Here is a 14,894-nt window from a genome sequence, read left to right as displayed (position 1 = left end):
CCAGACAGCTCTGGATCAGGACGCTACAAGCGGGATAACATGGAAAATCAGGGCTTTATTAAAGTAGCGTAAATACCCTTTAAAGATTAAGCACCACTAACGTCAAGGTGATCCAGTTGGGTTTTTTTGTGGACTTCTAATACTTTAGAGACCTAAATTCAACAAAAATCATAAACAAATAGGATTTGGATGATTTCATCCTAGTTCCTACTACAAACGGCCATCACACAACTCACCCTAATTTGGCAGCAGCTGCTCAAGAATGGTCCAGGAGTAAAAGCAGGGATGTTATCTGTTAAAAATTATGTGCCTTAGCACAGTTGTGTGGGAGTAGTTTTCATAATGGCTACATATGCAACTTAAAGTTCACACCTCACACCACTATTTTGGATTACAAACCATACTAGAACCAAGTATTTGCCCCCCCCCCTTTTTTTAAGGCTGATGATCTGTTAAGCAGTTTAAATGAATTCATCTTGAGAAATATACAGAAATATTCTAGGTATGCTACTTTCTGTACTTACACTGTTTCCATGTTATTTTCTAATATGCTAAGGAAAGGAAATGCAAGTATTAAGGTAGATAAAAGCAGATGATTGACAGATCTCATCTGACTTGTCAAGAATATTATTCAAATCTTTCCCTACCATGCACACCATTTTAGACATTATGTAACATCATGTTATAAGCTGCATTTATTTGAAAGAAATGTCTCATGTAAAATTTTACAATATATAGTACAATACATATTTCTAATGGTTTTTTTTTTACTTCTGTTTACACAATACTAATTCATAAGCAATCAATTTAGTTTATATGACATGAACCCGTTAGCTTTTTTGGTTCTCCAACTTCAAAAATTCAAGTTTTCACTAAGTCCAAAACCATACTGCTAGCGAGGCCATCATCTTTTAATTCCTATTGTTAAAGTGTCATGTCCTACATCTCAAATATGCAGGATTTTTGTTGGAAGAAGTGAAAGACTGACCCATCCTATTTTGAACGCCTAAAATACAGACACATCTCTTTGAATCATAACCAATTTGTTGGCTGAGGTTAGCAATATTGGAGCCTGCAGTTGATCAGTGCTGCCCTAGGTGTCACTGAGGCCTACGGGAATTACACTAAGAGGGTTTCAGCAGACAAGGGTGTAATTCTGTCAGTTTACCACAAAAAAAAAAAAAGTCCCTAAAAACAGAAGCTTAGCTTTTCTTTCAATTTCCCACTCCCCCATTGCCGTCTTTGGAACCACTTGTTCTTCTGACTATGGTATCAAAAATGAATGCCCTCACATTCTCTCAATGGCTACAGTTCAGTCCAAATATCATCCTATTTCATCATTTTGACCATTCCTATTTCCTGAGTTAATAAAACTATAAGAAAGCATATTTTAGATTATATTAAAAACCAAGGCACAGTTTGACTGAGATCAGTCCTGGAGGAGTACAGCTTTCTTCCTGTGGAATTATTTTTTTGATAAAATTCTTGTATTTTTATTATTTTCAGATTTTAAAACTAAAATTATGCAATGGAAACTTTAAAAAAAGTTATTACAGTTTTCAATATAAAACATTTTTATTTTCATTTACAAAGTAAAACTAAGCCAAACTCCAAAATCACTTAACTTTAGATTAAATTAAAACATTTCCAAAGAAAATTAAGTACTACTTCTAAACCTCAGTATCCCTTGATATAATCCAGATCCACATTTTCATGATTTAGATCTGTAAGTCCATCTTCTTTTTATGAGGACAACTTTTTAACAATATATACCAATACATAATTAGTGTATGATACAAGTTATTTTTGTATAGTGTTATTCATACTAAAGGATTATGAAACACTGAGCATGCAGATAGCCTGCACTAAAGAGGCACTTTAATTTGTCTTAGAATAGATATTTTGCCAAATTCTCAGCAAAATTTTGATATTTGGTCTTGGCTGAATCATTTTTCAAATATCTAGTCAAAGCTCAATAGTTAGCAGGCAGCACTAGTCCCCCACCTACTGTACTGGCTGCATAAAAACCTTGCCTGTTTCTCCTTCCTTCTGGCTATTTAAAATATTAACCACAACTACTCAGGGAAAACAGGAGTGATTTTCAGGTAGGGTGCCCAGACATCAAGTATGAAAAATCGGGATAGAGGGTGGGGGGTAATAGGCACCTATATAAAACAAAGCCCCAAATATCAGGACTGTCCCTATAAAATCGGGTCATCTGGTCACCCTGTTTTTAGGCAACTCTGGTCCTTTCCAATTCTGCACCGCCACCCACAGTACTAGCCACTTACTGTCATACCTTTCCTGGAGTCAGCTAATTTAACACCCTCTCCATTGCCTTCCTGCCTCTATATCCCTAACCGCCATTCCTTCTCACTGTTGTTCCTCTTCAACAGCCTCCCCCAGTAACTAAACCCTGCTCCCACTCAGGAATGAATCTGGGAACCTTGGAATACTGGAAATCTGAGGTGTGCCATGGACTAATCTGCCAAATTAAAACCCACTCAAATAATGCAAGTTTGCAAATTCAGCACAAAAGCCCCTGGGTTTGCATGTCACTCATGGGAGACTATAAGAAATAGAACAGTGAGACACTGGAAGAAACACAAGGGAAAAGGGGATTAAAGAACAAGCAGAGTGATAAACCCAAAGAGGATGAAAATGCATAAAACAGGCTCTCCTTTGGGTATAAGACTGTTTTAAAAACTTAACTATTCTTGAAAATATAATGGTTTAAAATGATAAGAGAAGGGTTTACAGACTACAGTACCTTGTAAACTTAAAAGAGTAGTTTATACTGTTCTTAAAACCTAAAACTTTGTGAGTTTTGCCAATCCTCTAAGTATTCTAGTCCCTAGGGAGGGCACTTGTCTCAATCCTCACTCTTGCAATCTGTACTTTAAAACTATCATTTTGCTACTTGTATCCTCATGCAGACTCTCTTATTCCCTGTAGGCCAATAGCACAAGCAAAAGGGCATTCAGAGTTACGGTCTTTAACCTCTCCAGTGTGCATTAGTTGACTTCATGTAACAGGTTCTTGAAAAGAGATTTGAAAAGTCATCAGGTTATTAACTAGGTGCAGTCAGCCTGTTCCAGCCCATGGTGGTAGTGTGGGAGAGAGCTTTACTGTCCACTATGGAGAGAAAATAAATATTTTAGGAACCTAGAAAACATGATTAAAAAATAAAGGTCAAAGAGACAAAGGGAATGTCTTGGGAGGTCCTGGAAGAGTCGGAGGGAGATTTTATATTGGAGTCTGTATCAAAAAAGCCCTGTGAAGATTTCTGAGGTTGGGGGTGATTTGTTCCCATTTCAGAATAAACATAAGACAAGCTGCCATGTGATGGAAAAATTGTAGTTTTTACTGTTTGGACACAGTGAAGCTATGAAGAAAGGAATTACATGGCAGGTTTTTGTTTTGCTTTCCACTTTTACTGACAAGGAAATAGAGAAGGAACAAATGGGTAATATTCCATACATAAAAACTAGAGAGATGATCACAGGAGTGTGGAAAAATAAAGATGGGGATGATAAAAGCAAAAGCAGCAGCTGCACCCCCTTCCCTTCCAGGTTCTGCAGAAGACCCCACACTTGTCTGTTTCAGTGTGCAAGGTTTGGGTGGTATGTGGCTGGGCACATTCAGAGCTGGGGGTTTGCCACTTCATGCAGCAGCATCACCCCTAAACCCATAACAATTCTTTGTGGAATTTCCAAAAGAGATAATTACTTAAGCATAAAACCTCTTAGTTTTCAAGATCTACATCTCTTTCTCCCCTAAACTGACTGAGGTAGGGTATAAGAATGTCTGGAGAACCAATGGCAACATGATCTCTAACAATAATATGCTGCAAGGAGATAGGAACTCAGAAAATAACACACAGGGGCAGCCCTTCCATACATATTCCCTTCCTGCCTTGCAGATGCCTCAGAAATACACCCGAATCACTGGTCTGTCTCACAATTAGAGGGCCATGCCCATGGTGGAAAAGAAAACCCTTTGGCTGGAAGGGATGGTACCTCAGGAACCTTGCAAGTTAAAACTTGCTGTTTCCCAAGTTACATACCCTGTGCAAGGAAGATGATGATGTAAAACAAGATAAGTTTAATCTAGTTACAACTACAGCCCTGTAACACAGCATCTTACAATGTAAAAATGATGAGCAATACAGTACAGAAAAAAAATCTCTTTCCAGCACCTGTTTGAAGGGGATCTTTCCCCTAGAATCCAAGCTTGTATATTTCATATTTAGAGAGCTGACATTTGGCAACTCCCCCAATTATGAATTGTCCAGATTCAGCAGCTGTTACCATACTTTTTCTAATTGGCTGGGTATGGCTGGTTGAATTCCATGTAGATCAAAAGGATTAGAATGTATCCTTTGTAATTGCACACTGTGTGCAGTTGAACCACTGTCATTTGGTTTATTGTGTGACGGCCATATCGTTAGTGAAAAAAGCACGGCAGCCATTCCCTAGTGAAAAGGAAAACTGTGGTTTTGGACTGTACACTCCTAGCACTTCCTAAGTGCAAGGGCTGCTATTCTGCTCAACTGCTGCAAAGGGAACACAAGACATGACAGAGGCTCCTTGCACTTTCTCTTCCCTGGAAATACTCAGGCAAAGACCGGACACAGTACTGCCCCTTTTTTCATATTCTGAAGATTGCCTGAACTGGTCTAATGACATTCCAATGCCAGGTGCTGACACGTTATGAAAACAAATTATAACTATAACCTACAGAACAAATGAAAGGAGGAGATGGTACACTTTCTTCCTTGGGGGAATGAATAATCAAATGTCACAGATTTTATCAAATAAAGCCATGGAGAAACCATAGTATTTCACCCTAAAAGCACTATTACTGGGTTCTCATCTAAACAGACATGTGGTGATAGTCATGTGTCTTTAAATGACTGAAGCAGTTTGCCCAGTAAACAGTTCACTCAAATTATTCTCACAGAGAGAAGCATTTTATTGCCCTGTTCCCCTTGAGTGTTTTTCTTTTTTAAACATCTCTTCATTTTGGTCAAGCAAACTTCTGTTCCAGAGAACAAAGCCTTCATTTGGATTCCTCTAATCTTTATGGTGTTTGCAAGGTGGTGTCAAAAAAGTTAGTCAAAGCATGCTGAGCTACAGGTCTGTGGGGGCAAAAAGCTGTCACAGGAGACTTTCCACCCACCTTAGAAGGAGACCACATTACCATTCTAACTACTTCCTATGGAAGTCACAGTTGTATCAACATCCTGCTGTTTTGTTTGTATTTAACTTGGGATATGACTCTCTATACTCTCAGCATGAATCCTACAATTAAATGGAAACAGTCCACAGGTTACAAAAAACAGCCTACTATTCCACTTTTCAAAAGGTATATTTTTAGAGAGAATCAATTTGTTGCCTATTTACTGATCATTATAGTGAATATAATTATAGCTCAAACAAAATAATGTAAAATGTTAAATTAGTTTAATGAAAACACTTTTTCTCCACAACTATACATTAGCAAAGTATCTAATGCATATTCAAATCAACAGCTGGCTGCTTAAATAATTTATATCATAGGGAAACTATTAGAACTATCTTTCCCAATATGTAGCTTGACATTCATAGTGCTTTGTGTTAGGACTGAGCAAACGATTTAGAGAAAATTGTTCATATGCATCCTATTTTCAGAACAGTAGACTAGAAAAATCTGATCCTGGTATTTTTGGGTAGATTTGGAGTTTATCCAAACAGTATAGGGAATCACATAATATCATACATCCAGTCCTATTTGTTCTACAATTATCCTCAAGGCACTGCTTGTTAGAACAACAGTCTTGAAACTAATTCAGTGATATGTCAATATTTTTACAGGAACATCCACAAACATCTTCCAGGTACCAGGTGCAGAGAGAGATTCAGGTAAGAGACTGTATTATCCACTTACTTGTTTTCCTCCTTGAACAAGAACAGTGTTGCAAACTATAACAAATGAAGGAGGCAGCATCACTTCACAAACAGATGTACATTAACAAGACATCATTAGCTTAAATTTTGGTAGTTTTAAAAAGTAAGGTAAAAGTACTTTCAGGGACTAGACCTACCCCTAAATCACACTGCTAATCTTTTCTATTTTGTTCATGTGCTTTTCTCTCTGCTATTGCTGCATGAGCGACCCACACAAACAACAGGGGAAACTAAGTAACTTGCTGACTACACACAATGACTTAACCACCAAAGATAAGGAAAGACAGAGAACTTCACAGTACTGAGAGTCCTTCCCCAATACACTCCCCCAAAGAGGTCCCAAAGAGTATATGCTGCCTCCTTCCCTCCTATATCTTCGCCATCAACAAAGCCCTAGAAACACTTCCTTCCCCCACCAAATTCCCCAAATGAGACTGTCCCACTGAGCTCCACCTGGACCCATCCAAGGTTTCCCCCACCAAAAAACAAAAACCCTTTCAAGGCAGGCAGGGACAGAGCTGATCAACTTTAGAGACCAGCCTCCTGCCTGAGACTGGCCTCTAGTGGCAATTGCAGATGCCTCTTCCTTGCTTTGCAGATCAGCTCAATCATTGATTGGCGGGGAGAAAAGTGTTCAGCTCTGCTGCAATATGCAGCAGTCTCAGATTTTCTCTCTCCTGCTCTGCTTCTTCATTCACTCTTCTGCCCTCTCCCTTCCTTTCCTTTCAGGTGGGGCTAAAAGTTTGGTGGGAAATAAACCATGGAGCGTATTCCCCTTTTCCCCCTAAAATTGCAAACATAAGAATACACAGCTGCTGCCAAAAGCACAAAGAAAACATACCGAAAAACAGAGACAAGTAATGTTTTATTTCCTATTCTCTTTCAGTTATAATAACCACAAGTGTTCCTGTAACAATGGAAGTGATTTTTAAGTTGGTGATATCAACCACTCATTGGAGAATCTTATGAAAAAAATGAACGGATTTTGTGGATAGCACATCACAGTGTTCTGCTTGTGCTATTCAACGTGGGGGAGGATCGTTTCGTTAGGGACCACAAAGTATCCTCTCTTTATGAACAAGCCATCGACTTGGTACAATCTGGCCCATTCTAAAGGGCGAAATAGTTCTTCACAAATATGTTTTTCCTGAGTATCAGGATTAAGTCATCTCCGGCTGGACTGCTGGACTGGCTGGACTAGAGGGTACCTACCTCTACACTTCAGCTGGGAGCTGCTTCTCAGTGCAGGGATGCAGACATGCAGGAGCTCTGCTCAACTAGCATGCTAAAAAATAGTAGTGCAGTCAGGACAGCAGAAGTGGCATCTTGGGTGAATAGCCTGGGTAATCCCACCCAGATTCCCCAGGTACATACTCAGCCAGCCCAACCCATTGCCCCTAACATCGTGGTTAAACTGCCATTTTTAGCACGATAGCTCAAACGGAGCTAGTGTGTGTCTGTCTACTTGCGCTGGGAAGCACACTCCCAGCTGCAGTGTAGACATACCCATTGTGATGGTATGAACTATCAGAGACAAGGAAATTACCCAACTTTCCTTTCAAATTGCTGGCAGGAATTGTGTTCCGGGTTTACTAAGAGTCCCCTCCAATACATCACTAAACTGATCAGATGCTTAAAAGAAAAATTCACTGCATAATATTAACGTCTCAAAAACTATGGCTGCACTGATCTTCAAGTCAAAACTGTGATGTGCAGTTTCTGTATAATGTGTGGAACTGATCCTGTGAACACTTATTACCAAGTGTAGTGCTTACCACCCTCATCTTCATTGACTTGATTAGAACTGCGGAGGAGTCAGTTTTTGAGATCCTAATTTTAATCACTGCATTCTGCAAGAAGTCAATTCGTGGATTTTTTTTTAAAGGAAAAATATCAGTCAGTTTAGGTGTTAAGGAATTTTGTTAATGTTTAATGGTTGCGGTTTGGATTTTTTATATATAGAATAAAAAAATGGAACTAACAGGATGTGTGCTAATTATCACTCTGCCATCTTTGTGTGATATATCCATTCCCCCACTCTTTGTCTGTCTTCGTCTTAAGACTGTGAGCTCTTCAGAGCAAGAATAGGATCTTCCTCAGTGTAAGATAATACTGACACTTTTAGGAAGATAATAGCGACCCTATCCACACATTGAAACCCACTCCACATGAGAAAAGTATATTGGTTTCCTGTGCAGAGATAGCACAGCAGTTTTCATATGTTGCATGTGTGAACTACATGTGATTCCATATAAGTCCAATATAGAAAATAAGAGCAATTTGCAATTAAGTGAAATATATTTTTGTTCAATGTGGGCCTATGAAAAGCCTTTGGCAGCAACCTCTGTCTGGGACTGAATGGAAGCACTGCTTCTGGGGAAATTATGCTGCCATGCAAAAGGGAAGCTAGGCCATTGTGAGTGCCCTGTGATCTGAAAAAGCTCCTCACAAATATGGGGTCATCTGAAAGATTGAAAGGATAGACCTGCTGCCCACACCACATAGAAGAAACGCCTCCTTCCCCACATTCTTAAGTTTTAAGATAATGGAGTGGCTGATATGTGACTTGAGTAATAAAGAATTAAAGGAAGGTAATGTAATTAATGCCAATCAACAAGGGTTTATGGAAAATACAGCCTGTCAAATGAACTTAATTTTTTCTCATGTGATTACAAGTTTGATTGATAAGGGTAACAGAGTGCATGTAATACATTTAGATTTCTGCAAGGCACGTGACTTGGTACTGCATGACTGTTTAAAAAACTAGGAAGATATAAAATTTACATGTCACACATTAAATGGATTAAAATTTGGCAAACTGATAGGTCTCAAAGCGTAATAATAAAAGGCAAATCATCACAGAACATGTGTGTTTTTAGTGGAGTCCCCCAGGGATCAGTTTTTGGTCCTATACTATTTAACATTTTATTAATGACCTGGAAGAAAATATTAAATCATCACTGATAAAGTTTGCAGATGACAGAAAAATTGGGGGTGTGCTAAATAATGAAGATGATGGGTCACTGATACAGAGGCATCTGGATCAGTTCATAAGCAGGGTGCAAGCAAACACGGTGTATTTTTATATGGATAAATGTAAATGTATACATCTAGGAATAAAGAATGCAGACCATAGTTACATGATGAGGGACTCTATCCTGGGAAGCAGTGACTTTGAAAAAGATTTGGGATCATGGTGGATAATCAGTTAAACATGAGCTCCCAATGAGACGCTGTGGTCAAAAGAGCTAATGTGTTTCTTGAATGCACAAACAGGGGGATCTTGAATAGGAGAAGAGAAATTATTTTACTTCTATATTTGGCACTCATGAGACTGCTATTGGAATGATGTGCTCAGTTTTGGAGTATACAAGAAGATGTTAATAAATTAGAGAGGGTTCAGAGAAGAGCACAACAATAATTAAAAGATTAGAAAACATGCCTTATAGTGATAGACTTGAGATGCTCAATCTATTTAGCTAACACAGAGAAGGTTAAGGTGTGAATTGATTACAGACTATAAGTACCTACCTGGGGAATAATTATTTAATAATGGGCTTTTCAATCTAGGAGAGAAAGGTATAATGTGATCCAATGACTGGAAGTTGAAGTTAGACAAATTCAGAATGGAAATAAAGTGTCAATTTTTAAGTGAGAGTAATTAACCATTGGAACAACACACTAACCGTCATAGTGGATTCTCCATCACTGACAATTTTTAAATCAAGATTGGATGTTTTTCTAAAACATTTGTTCTAGGAATTATTTTGGGGAAGTTCTACGGCCTGTGTCATACAGGAGGTCAGATTTGATAATCACAAAGATCCCTTCTGGCCTTGAAATCATGAAGATAAAAGAAACTTTTCAAGGTAAGCGTTGTTGAGTTTCCACAAGATTTTTAGTTTTCCACTCATTAGGTATAAGGAAAGGATTCAGCCCTAGTATGTATTTTTAAATTGCAGGGTCCAATTTCAAGACAACTGAAACATTTTAAGAGACAGTAAATAATTTCTGAAATCTATATTAAGTTATTGACATTATGCAAAACAGAAACTTTTGAAAAAATAGTATATTTTACATAATAATTAGCTCAGTGATTTTATTATGTTTAGAAGGCACCAGTTATAAACCACGCAGAAAGCATTAGGACAAATAGGCAAAATGATGGATTTGAACATATGGTATATTTTAACAAGTATGCATTACTCTCATTAATGCCAGTATGAATTATGTGTGCAGATCGAGAAAATAATATGCACCATAACACAAATATTTTCTCTAGAAATTATATCACTCTTTATTGTCAATAACATGCGACTCTTGCTCCAAACTTTAATGTTGTGGAATTCTTAAAAAAATAAATCTCATCTTTTCACATGTTAACATCAAGCAAAGAATATAAGGAGATGTTTATCTCATTCCAGTGAACTTTCTCTTCTTTGAAGGGCACTTATCTAATGAGTGGTGCTCTCTCTCAGAGTCCAGATCAAAAAGCCCAACTAGATAATGCACTAGATTAAGTTGCTACCTGGTTTTATTCTAAACTTCTTTAAATAACTTAGTGTACATGGAGACTTGTAATGACAACTGGAGAATTTGTCTAAAACTGACAACTGATTATACCCAGTGAATTAAGATGGATCTTGGCAATGTCAGCCAGATGGGTTTAGAATGGAGAGCTACGTTTGGAACTTTAAACATAATATAAGCATAGGAAATCATCATGAAAGTTCTTAAATACACAATTCATGCCTATGTGACTATAAGCCAGCAGTCACAAATTGTATCTACTCTGCATTAAATAATAAAATGGTAAATATCAGTTATGGAGCTATAGTCTGGTCTGCTAATTAAATTAATATATTATCAGAGAAAAAGCAGATGAATAAACACTATGCTAGTGTATTACTACTATGTAGAACTGTCAGTATTCTGTCATCAGCCGTATGGATCTAATTTGATTCACGGTTTGGTTATTAGAACATAATGTATATTAATAAAAATAATTAAATGTGTCATAAATATAAAGGGAAGGGTAAACCCCTTTGAAATCCCTCCTGGCCAGGGGAAAGCTCCTCTCACCTGTAAAGGGTTAAGAAGCTAAAGGTAACCTCGCTGGCACCTGACCAAAATGACCAATGAGGAGACAAGATACTTTCAAAAGCTGGGAGGAGGGAGAGAAACAAAGGGTCTGTGTCTGTCTGTAGTCGTCTTGGCCAGGGACAGAACAGGAATGGAGTCTTAGAACTTTTAGTAAGTAATCTAGCTAGGTATGTGTTAGATTATGATTTCTTTAAATGGCTGAGAAAAGAATTGTGCTGAATAGAATAACTATTTCTGTCTGTGTATCTTTTTTGTAACTTAAGGTTTTGCCGAGAGGGGTTCTCTATGTTTTTGAATCTAATTACCCTGTAAGATATCTACCATCCTGATTTTACAGGGGGGATTTCTTCATTTCTATTTACTTCTATTTTTATTAAAAGTCTTCTTGTAAGAAACTGAATGCTTTTTCATTGTTCTCAGATCCAAGGGTTTGGGTCTGTGGTCACCTATGCAAATTGGTGAGGCTTTTTATCCAACATTTCCCAGGAAAGGGGGGTGCAAGTGTTGGGAGGATTATTCATTGTTCTTAAGATCCAAGGGTCTGCGTCTGTAGTCACCTAAGCAAATTGGTGAGGCTTTTTACCAAACCTTGTCCAGGAAGTGGGGTGCTAGGGTTTTGGGAAGTATTTTGGGGGGAAGGACGCGTCCAAACAGCTCTTCCCCAGTAACCAGTATTAGTTTGGTGGTGGTAGCAGCCAGTCCAAGGACAACGGGTGGAATATTTTGTACCTTGGGGAAGTTTTGACCTAAGCTGGTAAAGATAAGCTTAGGAGGTTTTTCATGCAGGTCCCCACATCTGTACCCTAGAGTTCAGAGTGGGGGAGGAACCTTGACAAAATGCCATGCAGTTTTGAAATGCTCTTTCATTATGTACTTCTTTCAGTAAGCAAGTATATAGAATCAAACTCCTTTGACACGTATTTGTGAATTATTCTTATTGAACTATTTAGTAAATATATTATACAATGTACTGCAGATTTTATTAAATCAAACTACTCCCTTAATATATATATTAAGATGTAAATTCATATTATAAATTATACATCTTATATGTTCTGAAACAACATTTAGCATTAATATAGCTCTTTTCATCCACAGAACTCAAAGCATGATTTATTACATATTTTTTTTATGTTTTCTAAACTTTTTATTAAGGCAAAGTTACAATTTTTTTTTAAGTAGCTTTAATGCAGTAATAAGATTGTGGTAACAAGCACTTAAAAAGTAACAACATTAAGAAGTTGAAGTGCAGGTCTCCACTAAAAAGGGCCTTTGGAAAAATGGCGCTATGAAGTTCCACATTAATGTGTACCTCATTGCTTTCAATGTCATATCAGCTCTATTTTCTATCTCCTGGCTCTGCAAAATCATCCTGGATTCCGATAGTCATAATAAATTCTTTCCATATTACACATCATCACAAGTGATAGAGGTTATGCTGACCAAGGCACAGATACACCCGTGCAGCCCGACTGTGTTAAAATTATATCATCAGATAATCCCATTCAAATGTAAGGATTTTCCCAAACATTAACTCAGCCTTATATCACATCTCACATAGCAGTATTTTATGGTATGCTGTAAAACAATAATACATTAACATCTGTTTTATTTACCAAGGAAAGTAGGCCCAATCCTGTTCCTCCCTAAATCATTAGCAAAATTCACATTGACTGCAATAGGACTGGATCCCTGTTGTAGGCTCCAGGGAGATCCCACATGTCTAGAGAGAGAAGAGACTTCACAAAAGGCACAGGTTTAAACTCCAAATCTCTCTCTGGAGTTTTTAAAAATAGATGGAGTTACAACTGTTTAAAACTGGAGTAATAGTGAATCTGGGACTTTCACTTAATCACACTGGCCTGCAAGTGGCCAAACTGCAAGAGAAGATGACAGTTAGCAGACCTTCTGCTGCCTATGAGTAGAGCCCTACCAAATTCACGGTCAGTCCATTTTGGTCAATTTCACAGTCATAGGATTTTAAAAATTGTAAATTTCATAATTTCAGCTATTTAAATCTGAAATTTCACACTGTTGTAACTATAGGGGTCCTGACCGGAAAAGGAGTTTTGAGGGGATCGCAAGGTTACTGTGTGTGTGCGGGGGGTTTGTGGTATTGCTTCCCTGACTTCTGCACAGCTGCTGGCAGCGGTTCTGTCTTCAGAGCTGGGCAGCTGAAGAGTGATGGCTGCTGGCCAGAAGCCCAGTTCTGAAGGCAGAGACACTGCCAGCAGCACTGCAGAAGTATGGATGGCATGGTATGGAATTGCCAATCTTACTTCTGCACTGTTGCCTGGAGAGCTGGGCCTTCAGACAGCAGCTGTCACACTCTGGCTGCCCGGCTCTGAAAGCAGCAGCACAGAAGTAAAGATGGCATGGTAACGTATAGCCACCGTTACTTCTGCACTGCTGCTGGCCGGGCACTGCCTTCAGAACTGGGCGCCTGGCCACCAGCCACCGCCCTCTGGCCTCCCAGCTCTGAAGGCAGTGCAGAAGTAAGGGTGGCAATACTGTGACCCCCCCCCGCAACTCTCTTTTGGGTCAGGACCCCCAGTTTGAGAAACTCTGGTCTCCCCCATGTTATCTGTATAGTATAGGGTAAAAGCACACAAGAGACCAGATTTCACGGTCTGTGATGTGTTTTTCACGGCCGTGAATTTGGTAGGTATCCTTTATTTATGTATAACAAGTAAGTTTGCTTGGTTTAGGTGTTTTGTTTTGTTCTGTTTGCTTGGTTTAGGTGTTTTGTTAGTTGTCCTGGTTCATATTTTAGAGATAAACGTTGATTTTAAAAAACTGTATGTTAAGGGTCGAACAAAGGGTCGAACATACATGCATTCACAAGTCTAGAAAAATTATAAACCAAGAAATTAAAAGGCCACAATGTAAAAAATAATTAAGCTGGCTGTTAAAAGTAATTATCAAAAGCTAAAGAACAAACAACATTGACAACTATGTAAATGAAGTAAAAACAGTATCCCATCCATCACAAATACTTATTTCCTTAATTAGGTATGTGTGTTACAAGATATTGTCATCACAGCATTAGTGGCTCTGAGAGCTACTAATTGTCTGCTCCTATATCCAATCTCAGTCTTTGACACCTTTCTATTTCTGGGCTAGGACAACTGAGGTCTTCTATCCTCTCTTAGGTGCTTTATCCATAAAGGTAGGTAACCCATTTCTGTCCAAAGTGAATTAAAGCTCTACATAGGCTTTAAAAGCTAAGAATCTCAATCAAAAGATGCACTCCAAATATGTGTCTCCAATACCCATGAGTGTCTGTACAGCCACCCAAGCATCCCACAGAAACAGCCAGAACTTCCCTTACAATCTTTATTAATGTTACCCAACAATTGATAGTTGTGGTCAGTCATACCAAATATGCATCCTTTCCATTAAGGCGGGACCTTATCACTTATTTAATGCAATTGACTACAGCAAACAAAATTACCCAGTCAAGACAGATGATCATTTGAAGTTGTATGGCACTAAGCCTCTGATTCAATCGCAGCTGAATCAGCAGCTAACAACTATCTATATGAAAGAAAGCTATAAGAAAACAGCAAAGTAAATAAAAACTGCTTATGACTGCATCTGGTTCCCTATTTGCTCACTAAACAGTAGTATCATCAATAATGAACCATGTACATTTCCACTTTTTAATGTAGACCAGAGTGAAAACACCCATTGACTTCATTGGGGATATGATTGCACCCAGATATTTATAACCAACCTACATATTATTTGATATCCCTCTTTCAGTTTGACATATGCAGAATTATACCATATGTACCATATACCAGCTTTTTTCAGGATTCTTACTGAAAGATGTGACCGCAT

The 14,894-nt window shown here is 38.2% G+C and overlaps 1 protein-coding gene across 1 annotated transcript in view; it reads right to left on the bottom strand.

Annotated features, from left to right (window-relative positions):
- The window catches only part of ERC2 (ELKS/RAB6-interacting/CAST family member 2), a 754,764-nt gene that overhangs the window by 245,363 nt on the left and 494,507 nt on the right, over positions 1 to 14,894 (bottom strand). The gene's annotated exons all lie outside the window — the stretch shown is intronic.

Source organism: Lepidochelys olivacea (genome assembly GCF_965140295.1).
Source record: "Lepidochelys olivacea isolate rLepOli2 genome assembly, chromosome: 7".
In the NCBI taxonomy this organism is placed as follows: Eukaryota; Metazoa; Chordata; order Testudines; family Cheloniidae; genus Lepidochelys; species Lepidochelys olivacea.
Note: the sequence above shows the minus strand (reverse complement) of the source record. Positions and strands in the feature narration are given on the sequence as shown.